Genomic DNA, 12,252 nt, shown 5'->3' on the forward strand with positions numbered 1-12,252 from the left:
GTCAGCCTTAAAACACATCTGAATTCTGTTAATATCCTTCACTTTATTGCTAGCTAGATTATGTGTAATTCACTCATGTTACTTTGATTGCCTTAACTTAGGTGCATTGCATGTAATTTATTTTATTATATTTTGTTTATTAATACTAACCTTTCTTTTCTCTTGTAGGATGCTGAAGATAATCAGCGTAGAGGAGCTGAAGGGGCAGATCGAGACAATGAAGAAGATGACACATAGAATCTTGGCGATGATTAGATTCATGTGTTGAATTTGTTGTACTTTCTTGTTGTTTCAAAAAAAAAAAATTGTAAATGTTCACTTGTAAATAATTAGAACTTTGCGAGGATTATAGTAGATCGATAAATTGTTTTAGTTATAAATTGTTTTAGTTGCTTTTATATGTATTTTTTATGTGTACTTTATTTTTTATACACAGAAAATATAAGTTGTACAAGAAATATAAATTGTATCACGAGAATTTTTCTTGATATTTATGTTTTAAACAAATTTTTTAATTTTTTTTATTGTTTACGATGAATTAGTGATAGGTATTATTCGTTGCTATTTACTATCGGCATCCAATTTAGCGATGGATTAGGGACAAATATTTATCCATCGCAAAAGTGAATTGACCAATGTTTTTGCGATGAATTTTAATTCATCGCTAATTCTGTTGCTACAATAGCGACGAAATTAGCGATGGATTTTAATCTGTCGCCAAACCAAATCTTTTCATATTAACAGCGACCTTGCGATGAATCATGGCATTCACTAATTCATCGTAAATTAGCGACGAAACTTGCGATAGATAGTTTATGTCGTTAATTAGCGACTAGAATTTTACGATGGAAGTTATCTGTCGTTAAGCTGACGCTAATCCATCGCTAAACTGTTTAGCGACGGATTATCAACAGATTGAGGTCGTTGCTAATCCACAGATTTCTTGTAGTTAGGTTGCTCTAAGGGTGCCTACCCCTTCAGATTTCGGCAGAGCCTGCTGCCATCTGAGGTAGAGGGAAAACCCCTATTTCTACTGGGGTTCCTTTTCTTTTTTGTTTTTAAAGAAAAGGCAGACCCTGAATTGGAGTCTGCATCTACCTGCAGGGAGGTTGCCAAATTTTGGCAACCTAAAAAATTTAAAGGAACAATTTTCTTTTGTTTGTTGCTAGAAAAGAAAGGCCTTCTTTTCATCTTTTTTTTATTAATTAATTTGGGATTATCATTTTGCCCTTCTTTTTCCTATTAAATTTTTTCTTAACCCTCTTAAAGTATAATTACCTATCTATCGCTGTTCTTCTATATTATTTTCACCTGTGCTCTTTTGTTTTTCCAAAACAGGGGCTCTATTTTTGGTAAATTTTATAAACAGGCTTGTTCTCTAGAAAATACTAGAAACATGATTCTTGTGTCTAATTTTTTACAATTCCTGAACTTTTTGAAATTATAGAAAAGCACCTATAATTTTTTATTTAACTCAGTAAGTTTTGAATATTTTGTTTTAGGGTTTTGATCTGTTAATTTTTATCCAAAACTACTTTTTGACTTTTTTGATTTTACAAAAAAGTGTTTATGGTTTGTTGAATAACTCACAGTGCTTTATCCAGAGAGGTTTTGAATCTATTATTTGGATCATGAATTATTTCATGAGTTTGATTTTCAGATAAAGTAATCTTCAACAGGTTAGAATTTTTTATATTCAGTTTTTTGACTCAAAACTCATGATTTGTATTTGGATCCAGTTGTAGTCTAAATTGGATCTCTACCTTTACCTAAGAGAGTTTTAATTTTTAGCTTGTATCTATATTGATTCTAAAAGGCTTTATGTGATTGCATATTGTTTTTAATATGCTTTATATTTTGTTCTTGTTTGGATCCTATTAGTATATAGATCTAGTGTGACCTAGTATTGATCTAATTCTTATCTTGTTCAAGTTGGATTGGATCATATATATTAGATCTAATGTTTGGATCAATAAAACTAACATGAGAGCAGGTTGGATCAAGTCGGAACAAGTAATATTCTAATAGGACCTGATTGGATGTAGCTAAATAGATTGGACTTGGAGGACCTGTTTGAAATTGGTTGAACCGAAACAGGAACTTAACCAATTTTTAAATTGGGACTTATGAATAGGTATGTTGAATCATAGCTTGCATGATATCAAGGTTACTCCTCAAACTTTATTTATTAATTGATTTGGATCATACTTGAATGGGTCATTTTATGAGTTTTGAGGTTATTTAAATGTTGAGCAAATAACTCAACATAGATTAGGTATGTAGATCTAGTTTTTGAAATTGTTTTTGACTTAAAACTCATGGTGTGATATGAATCTAGTTATGATTCAAATGAAATTTGTACATGATACAGGTGAGTTGGATCTATATGAGATCTAAAAATGTTTTTATGATTTCATATTACTTTATTGCATGTGTTATGAATAACCCTTGTTTGGTTCTATTATAGATCTATTGTGGTTCCAAATTAGTATAATGGCATTCAAGTTTATTTAACTTGGTTATGTGGAACCGTGTATATTTTGATGCATGTATACTTTAAGTAATTCTTTGTTGGGTCTTCTTATTGTATGATGTATTCAAAAAAGTATAATGTCAGATATGGAGTATGGATCTATTTAAATTTGAAACCTATGGATATGGATTTAGACTATAGACAAAACCTATGTGATCCATGGTTTTGCTTAAACTTGCATGAGATTCATTTTTACTATGGATCATGTTGGACTTGATGATAAACATCTCAAGTCAGATTAAGATATTGGTATAGATTTTGTAAGCACTGATAATGGATCTGAACTTATATGTTGACAAGCTTATTATTTAATTGCAGATTATTATATTTGATAAGATTGAAACTTTGAAAAATGAATGAGCTTATCATGTTTGATATATTCATATGGTAATGGGATATTAAAAGGATAACTCTTATTGGATATAGATCTTGTGCATATTCAAAGTGAATCTGGATATGAGAACTTAAGCTTTGTTATTAATTTATATTGTTTCTAGTTAGTGATGTCTTAATACACATATTGCTTAATTGCAATATGCTAGAAAAGCGAGAGCTAAATTATAATTTGTAAATACATATGAGTTTTTATTTGCATATAATGATAAATAATTATTATAAATCATGTTTCCCATTATTTTTTTGTATAAATGCATGAATGAGTGTTTTTCATGTCTTAAAAGATTTATGCATGGTATGCATCATGATAGTATTTATATTTTAAAAAATTATATTTATGAGTAGCTAGATATGAATATATTGATCCAAAATGGTCAGATGATGACCTGATGAGAGTTAAAGCATGTTACATGTGTACATGAATAGTGAGAATATTATTTATGATAAAATTTTGAAAAGAGAGTGTATTTACTATATTATTTTATATAAATTCACGGGTTGTTTCCGAGTACTCCATCATAGTGCATGAAGACTTTGTGCAAGGTTATTAGCATATGATAATGTCCTATAGTATGGTCATGAAAGAGTAATATGAAACCCAATGACTAATAAAAAAAGTGAGACCAATATTATGATGTATTCACCATTATGCAGTAGATGGTGAATATTAAAAATAATTTTTTGCATATTGTATTGTACATTAAGGGTTGTCATTAATATTTTTTGACATAATAAGAAACCTATATGTTACATGAAATGAGTGCATGAAAAGATGATTTCATTGCTAAATTTATATTATATAAAAAAATCATAATTCAAATAATGATTGAAAGTACACATAACTATATGGGAAATAACCTATAAAATTATGAAAATCTCCTACTTGAAAATAAACGATAAAAGGTGTACCTAATTATGTGAAAAATATCCCAATACAAAAAAAACATCATATTTAAATATTAATATAACAAAAAAAATTATATAATTTTTAGTGGATGCATATTTTTTCTCATTTGCCCTCTATAACCAAGCAAGAGATGTTGGTTCAAGTAACACATTCATTGTATCGCCATGGGCCTTACAAATAAAATTTAAGGGGCCACAAGCTCGTGAGCTCACAACTCATGATACCTAATACGGTTGAAAATCCAAGAGCCACAAACAGTACGGTAAAACCACAAGTCATAGAATACCCAACCTGTTCGGAAATTAAGCCAACAATTAATGAATCAGGTTATATGTTCCCCCCCGAACAGGGCAGTTAGCTACATCTCATGATCGGGGGTCCCAAAGAGCACCACGTATATAAGCATGTGCGTCTCGTATCCCCATGTTTGTCACCATTAATTAGCGTTGGAGTTTGATGCGATTGCAAAGACTTAAGTACCCTCTCCTCCATTGGTGCAAAAAAAAATGACGGTTCTTGAAAAGGAGTGGTTGTAAAGACTTAAGTGCCCCGAAGATGATTATTTAAGACCCAGTCTCTGCACTGCAGGATTATCCGAGAAAGAAATCTCCCCTGGAGGAGGGCCCTGGAGGAGGCCATGAACATCAACCCTCTCACTCTCTCTCTCCCTTCTATTTATGCTTTTGTCTATTAGAAGATCATACATTGCTCCATCAAGCACCGACCTGCACATTGACTGTTGTGGAGCCTGATTCAAAGTTTTTACCCTTACAGGAGGAGGGTTTGGGGGCTCATCCCAGCGTGGGTAGCATCATTCAACTCTCACTCTCTCTCTCTCCCTTTTATTTCTGCTTTTGTCCATTAGAAGATCATACATTGCTCCATCAAGCACCGACTGACCTGCACATTTACTGTTGTGGAGCCTGATTCAGAGTTTTTACCCTTACAGGAGGAGGGTCTGAGGGCTCCTCTCAACGTCGGTAGCATCATTCAACTTGAAGAGTTGTGGAGTCTGATTTAGAGTTTTTACCCTTACAGAAAGGGGGGTCTGAGTGCTCCTCCCAGTGTGGGTAGCATCATTCAACTTGAAGAGTTATGGAGTCTGATTCAGAGCTTTTACCCTTACAGAAGGGGGGTCTGAGGGCTCCTCCCAGCGTGTTCATGGCGTTTTGCCCTTACAGGAGGGGGGTCCGGGGGCTCATCAACCCTCTAACTCTCTCTCTCTTCCTTCTATTTCTGCTTTTGTGCACATCCATCAGAAGATCCTACATTGCTCCATCAAGCACCGACTGACCTGCACATTGACTGTTGTGGGTCCTTACTGATGAGCTGCCTCTAAATTTATTCGACTCTGGGTCCTTACTGCACTTGAAGTTGAGTCGTTGTATTTTTTGTTATTCGGTTGGTGGTGAGGCCCTCCTCTACTCTCTCAAGACTCTTAGCTTGGGCAATCTTTCTTTTGATGATTACAACCACAATCATCAAAAGAAAGATTGCCCAAACTAAGAGTCTTGAGACAGTAGAGGAGGGCCTCACCACCCACCGAATAACAAAAAATACGACTCAACTTCAAGTGCAGTAAGGACCCAGAGTCGAATAAATTTAGAGGCAGCTCATCAGTAAGGACCCACAACAGTCAATGTGCAGGTCAGTCGGTGCTTGATGGAGCAATGTAGGATCTTCTGATGGATGTGCACAGAAGCAGAAATAGAAGGGAGAGAGAGAGTTAGAGGGTTGAGATTCCACCAGTAAGATCCGTAGTCCTTCTTGCTGCTAACTCTTTACATTTGCAGGTTGTTTCTTCAAATGATTATAATAATGACAAATATGCGAAGGAGTTCAGTATCAGTGTTTCTAATGCGCTTGCTACTTGTCCTGCTCGGGTTTTGCCAACTCCTCGTGTGAGTTGATCATATGTAATTTATTGTTTTGTTCATTATTCTGATCAACTCACACGAGGAGTTGGCAAAACCCGAGCAGGACAAGTAGCAAGCGCATTAGAAACACTGATACTGAACTCCTTCGCATATTTGTCATTATTATAATTATTTAAAGAAACAACCTGCAAATGTAAAGAGTTAGCAGCAAGAAGGACTACGGATCTTACTGGTGGAATCTCAGTAATCCAATCGAGATGAGTATGAGGGCCAGATTCTGCTTACTGAGAAGCACTTAAGCAGCAAGCAACAAACACAAACAATCAAAGCAAGAAAGAGATGCTTCAAACATTGCAATCAAAACAGATTCAACTAAAGCTGGCATTATGATAAATAACCTTTAAAATGTTGTTTTGCCTATCAGTGGGACGTTGACATGTTGCTCTGAGCATAGCTGTTTGGAAGGGTGAAGCTCAACTGTTGCAGCCAATCGTTGGAGAGGTGGAAGAAGAAGAGGAGGTTGCGGCGTTTGAGACGTCGATGGAAATGCCACCCCTCGAAGCCGAAATCAAGTCCGGCAGGGCAGATTGGTCCAGAAATTGCAGGTTAGAAGGTTCAATGAGGCCGCTGCCCGGGCTGTCCGACTGGTTCCGGCGACTGAAACCCAAGTTCGGAGGAGGTTGGAACAAGGTTGGGATCTACGGGGCTTTGAAGGCATCCTTAGGGAACATAAAGTGCAAGGCCAACGTGATAAGGGCTCTGTTTGAAGCATGGTGCTGGGAGACCAACACCTTTGTGTTTCCGTGGGGAGAGATGACGATCACCTTGGAAGATTTGGCGATGATGGGACTCTCATTGCTTGGAGAGCTCGCTCGAGAGGACCCCAACAATTTCAAAAGCAACAGTGCAGAATCCGGCAAGGCTTGGGCAATCTTTCTTTTGATGATTGTGGTTGTAATGTATCGTTGAAGTTAACATGGGGAATGAACTGACAATAGAAATCGCTGAAAATTTACAGAAATAAACTAGACTCAATAACGAAGACACCACTTTTTACAGATTTGGAATATGACCTCCGGTTAGGGAGATATGGCCCTGACAAGTTGGTCCTAATTCGGGTAGGGATTTACAGCGATTTGCTTACTGAATAACACTACAAATCGTTATAGCGATTTGCGGAAGACACTACAAATCGCTATAGCGATTTGCGGAATTATTTACAGAGCCGGTACTGAGATCTCATGTTCGGGGGTTTCAAACCGCGCCACGTATAAGATGTAGACCGGCATGTATCCCCATGTGGGTCGCCATCATATTGCATCGTAATTTGGTGCCGCAGCAAAGACTCAAGTAACCTTTACCGCCATTCGCTTCCTCTTCCTCGGACGGACATAAATGCCCTCCTTCTAGAAAACTGAATCGTCAGTTCGTGAAAATGACAAAACTGCCCTCCATCGATATCGTGGGAAAACGTTCCGCAAGTGGTTGTAATGTATCGTTGAAGTTAAAATGGGGAATGAAATGATAATAGATATCGCTGAAAATTTACAGAAATAAATGCCCTCCTTCTAGAAAACTGAATCGTCGGTTCCTCTTCCTCGGACGGACATAAATTCCCTTCTTCTAGAAAACTGAATCGTCGGTTCATGAAAATGACAAAACTGCCCTCCATCGATATCGCGGGAAAACGTTCCGCAGGTGGTTGTAATGTATCGTTGAAGTTAAAATGGGGAATGAAATGACAATAGATATCGCTGAAAATTTACAGAAATAAATGCCCTCCTTCTAGAAAACTGAATCGTCGGTTTCTGTTCCTCGGACGGACATAAATGCTCTCCTTCTAGAAAACTGAATCGTCGGTTCATGAAAATGACAAAACTGCCCTCCATCGATATCGCAGGAAAACGTTCCGCAGAGTTTGCGTATGTAGCAAGCGTTATGTTGTATGATACAAATAGTTCAAAAAAATCCTTTTCCGCTCTAAGCACTCTACCGGAGATTCTTTGCTTTCATCTCAAGTTGCCTGAGCATCCTTTCCTTTTTACCAGAGCATCTGTTTCCGTCTTACGCGCAGTCGCAGCATCGTTGCCACCTTCTGTTGCGTATTAGTTGTTACTGTTGCTTACTCTACAGTTGGAATATCCAAATTCCCATCGTTTCGGTGAGTTTCGTGTAAGTTTTCTTTCTTCAATCTGAAGATTGGTTCTTATACAAGGATTTGTATTATGAACCCAAATATTCTGACGATTTCTAATGATGATGATCGTGTATTGTGTTGTGCAGGTTAGCAATGTCTGCGCCTCATCAGATTAGAGATACCCCGTCGTTCTATGGGTTGTCTATTAGAGAAGTGATCCGCCAGTCCCATCTATCTAAAGTTTTTGAAAGATACCAAAATATACTTAAGATTGAGAACGATGAAGACAGGGAAAAAGCCTTGGAATCGTATTTTGCGGAGGATTATCCATCAGATATCGAGGCTGCGGACCAAAGGAAGAACTCTGAAGAACGAAAGATGCAGAACAAGGATGACGAAGAGAAGGCAAAGGCCAGAAATATTGAAGAGAATATAAATAGAAGGTGGAGGATTAACGCACAGCAGATGGAAAAGAGGAAAAAGAAGGCGGAGGAGTGGGAAAGGGATTTTAGCAATATGATGGCGGAGGCTCGTAGGAGAAACTTGGAGAGTAGAGCAATGCGACACAAGGATGCGGAGGAGAGGCGAAGGCAAATGAATAAGGAGGAGGAAGAGAAGGAACAAAATATTCCTCAATTTGAGGAAGAAAAGGAAAGGCGAAAGAGGGAGTTGGAGTTCGAGGAAGCTAAGGAAATGCAAAGGCAGCAGAAGGAGAATGAGGAAAAGAAGGAAAGGCAACGGAAGGAGAAGGAGGAGGAGGTAGAGAAGGAAAGAAAAAGGAAGAAGCATGAGGAAGAATTGCAGGAAAGAAGGAAACAACAACTGCAAGAGAAAGAAAGGCGGCGGAAGGAGAAGGAGGAAGAAAAGGAAAGGGAAAGGAAGAAGCAGGAGGAAGAGGCGAAAAGGGAGAGACAAAGGAAGCAGAAGGAGGAGGAGATAAAGGAGAGAGAAAGGAAGGAGAAGGAGGAGGATGCGAAAAAGGAGAGAGAAAGGATGCAGGAGGAGAAAAGGGAGAGAGAAAGGAAGGAGAAGGAGGAGGAGGAGAAAAGGGAGAGAGAAAGGAAGCAGAAGGAGGAGGAGAAAAGGGAGAGAGAAAGGAAGGAGAAGGAGGAGGAGAAACGCGAGAGAGAAAGGAATCAGAAGGAGCAGGCGGAAAAGGAGAGAGAAAGGAAGCAGAAGGAGGAGGAGGAGAATAGGGACAGAGAAAGGAAGCAGAAAAAGGATGAGAAAAGGAAGGCGAGAGAAAGGAAGGTGACGGTGGAGCCGGTAGAGATGGAGATTGAAAGCCAGTTCGAGGCAGTGGACCCACCAGAAAGTCCCAGGTTGGAGCGAGAACAGCAGAAAATAGCGACCAAGGTAAATATATTTGTCCTGTCTGCGAAGATTTAATAATATGTTTAGCGATTTTGGTATGGCGATTACTGTGTTAGGTATTGATATTTATAGCGATTACTGCGATAGTATGTCTGCAACCGATATTATTTATAGCGGTTAGTAGAATAGTATTTATAAGTACAAATGGAAGTAATTTATAATTTGTAGGAATAATATGTTATTTTGTGTTACAGGGAGGTCACAGGAGAAGTAGAGCACCAGGTGAAAAGCTCGGAGGTCGCTGTCAATGGCCTGTAGTTCTGTCTTAGTATGGTCAACTGAGTGCATATCAGAAGGACCGACTACAAAATATGCACTTCGGTGGCATTTTGGACCAGCAATATTTTGAAACTTGCTGGAATACCATGACTCACCTGGTAAATAAGTGGAATGATAAGACTAACACATTCCAGTTTGATTCTTTTGAGATCACCATGACTCTAGAAGATGTGGCGAGGATCACTGGCCTTAAGTGCGCTGGCAGTGCTGTCCTATTACGGCATTCAAACTATAACGCAAGGGAAAACTGCACTGCCCTTCTAGGAATGTCGATGGACGAATGGAGTCAATGTATTTCTGGTGGAAGCAATTCCACATCAATGAAGGTCTCAGTTTTCCGTAATAAATGGGAAGGCCACTCCGCTACTTGTGCATCTGAAACAGCTGACCAAGAGTTGCGCGGCTTCCTTCTATATTTTTTTGCTCTTACATTATTCTCCGATTGTTCTGGTTCGAGAATAAGTTCCATGTGGCTGCAGTATCGGGCAGACTTAGACGAAGTCGACAACTATGCATGGGGTGCCGCTATGCTCGCACACCTGTACAGTCAACTCCACCGTGCGAGTAATGGTACGAAAACAGTTGGCGGATTTTGGCCATTTTTTCAGGTATTTATTGATTACATACTTAGTATTTATAGACAAATCTCATTGCAGTCTGTGGCGTTGCTAATAATATTTTTTTTGTTAGGCCTGGGCGTTGGAACATATTATCCCATTGCGTCCACGGTGTGACCCTCCGATTTGTGGTTTTCCAAAGATCGGTCGCTGGGCCAGAATAAACGTCGCAGTTTATAATGCTAAGTCCATTTTAGATGGGCTGCAATTAAACGAGGTAAACGTTCTAAATATGTTTACAATCGCGTCAGCATTTACCATTGAGTATTATAAGTCGTTGTAATGTTCAGCATTCTTAAGTATACATCGCTGCAGGATTGTCTTCCGTAGTGCATATCGTTGTTGCCATATCATGCGTAAATAAATTTTAATATATTTGTCATTCGTTATTAAAAAGAATTACCAATGTACAGGTTTTGTGGAGACCTTATGGAGATGGGGAGGACGATGATGAAGACGTTGTTGCGGAGGCTGCCAGATTGTCTGGCCGCGATTTGTGGCTATTCTGCAATTTTGAAGCCGAGATGCAGCAAGGTAGTCGAGTTCTCCTACAATCTGGCTTGGGGCAGTCTATCCCAAATAAGCCTTTGGAGGTGAGAAGGAAGATGAATAATGGTGGGGGCAGGCACGTGAATTGGAGCGATCGGTACAGGGACGAATTATTTAATTGGAACTCAGGTGGTGTCCGTGCCGTACCGTATGATCATAAAGGACGACAATTTGATCCCTTTTATTTCGAAAGCTATTGGGAACCAATGCGGCGAAATCGGAAGATTGAGAAAATTGTCAACCTATGCCTCCCAACTGTAACTTCTCATGTTGTAGCTCAGCCTCTACAACCAAAACGTCGCCTCGATCAGGTTAATACGACTAGTCTATCAGTAACAAATCACGAGGAAGACCGAACTCTTGCTCCAAAAGAGAAGACTGTCTCTGCCGTAAGGTTCGAACTTATTGAGAGGGAGAATAAGAAATTAAGGACAGAAGTAAGCACTATGGGGACCCAATTGAATGCAGTGGTGGACATGATGACCAGTCTTCTTAGGCAAGGTTTCGCAACGTGGAGGCCACCCAGGATAGACGGTCCACCAATAAAAAGTGAGAGACAAGTCTATGAAATTTCATCAGATTCGTCCAGTGACTCGGAATAAATCCTAGATTTTCTTTTTTATCACGCTATACATTTGTTGTAATTGTATAATGAGTTGCGGTAACGTGAAATTCTTTTACTTTTTAATTCTTTATTATTACATCTTTCCGACTTTGGGTCTCGGTAATAAATAAACTTTCCTCTATGGGAGGATTAGTAGGTTGATAAGAAGGATGGTTGTCTTCATCTATATTTTCTTTTTTACTAAACTAATTGAGTTCATCATCACTAAAAATATCATCATTTCTAGATAGTAACTTAAACAAGAAAGAGTAATCCATATTCTCTTTATGGGATTCATCCTTCTCAAAACCACTAACGTTATCTAAGAAAGTCACATTCCTAGAAACGTATAGTTTGTCGTTCTTAACATCATAGCATCTAAATCTTTTTTGAGTTTCAGAATATCCAAGAAATGCATAAGGAATGACTTTTGGTGAGAGTTTGTCATTTTTGTCGGTAAGGACAAAACATTTACATCCAAAGATTCTTAACCTATTTTAGTCGGGTTCCTTTTGGTATAAAATTTTAAAAGCTGAAGTTTTGTTTAGATTTTTTGAAGAAAAGTGATTTATAAGATAAACGGATGTAAGAGCCGCCTCGGCCCAAAAACTTTTTGGAATGTTTTGAGAAATGAGTAAAGTTCTAGTTGTTTCAATAATATACCTTGTTTTTCTTTCAGCTAGACTGTTTTGTTGTGGTGTTTTTGGACAAGATCTATGATGAACTATTCTATGGTTTTCAAGATAGTTTTTAAAATCATTTGAAAGATACTCTCCTCCAGAATCAACTCTAAAGATTTTTAAATTATCATTAAATTGATTTTTAATCATCATATGATATGTCTTAAACGATGCAAAGACTTCATGCTTATGTTTAAGGTAGTATATCCAACAAAATCTTGAATAATCATAAAAAAAATAACATAGTAAGCAAATCCTCCCTTAGATACTACGGGTGCCTTCGCCTCGAAAGAATAGCG

This window comes from Nuphar pumila, chromosome 5 (assembly GCF_984573655.1).
Source record: "Nuphar pumila chromosome 5, dmNupPumi1.hap1.1, whole genome shotgun sequence".
Classification (NCBI taxonomy): domain Eukaryota; kingdom Viridiplantae; phylum Streptophyta; class Magnoliopsida; order Nymphaeales; family Nymphaeaceae; genus Nuphar; species Nuphar pumila.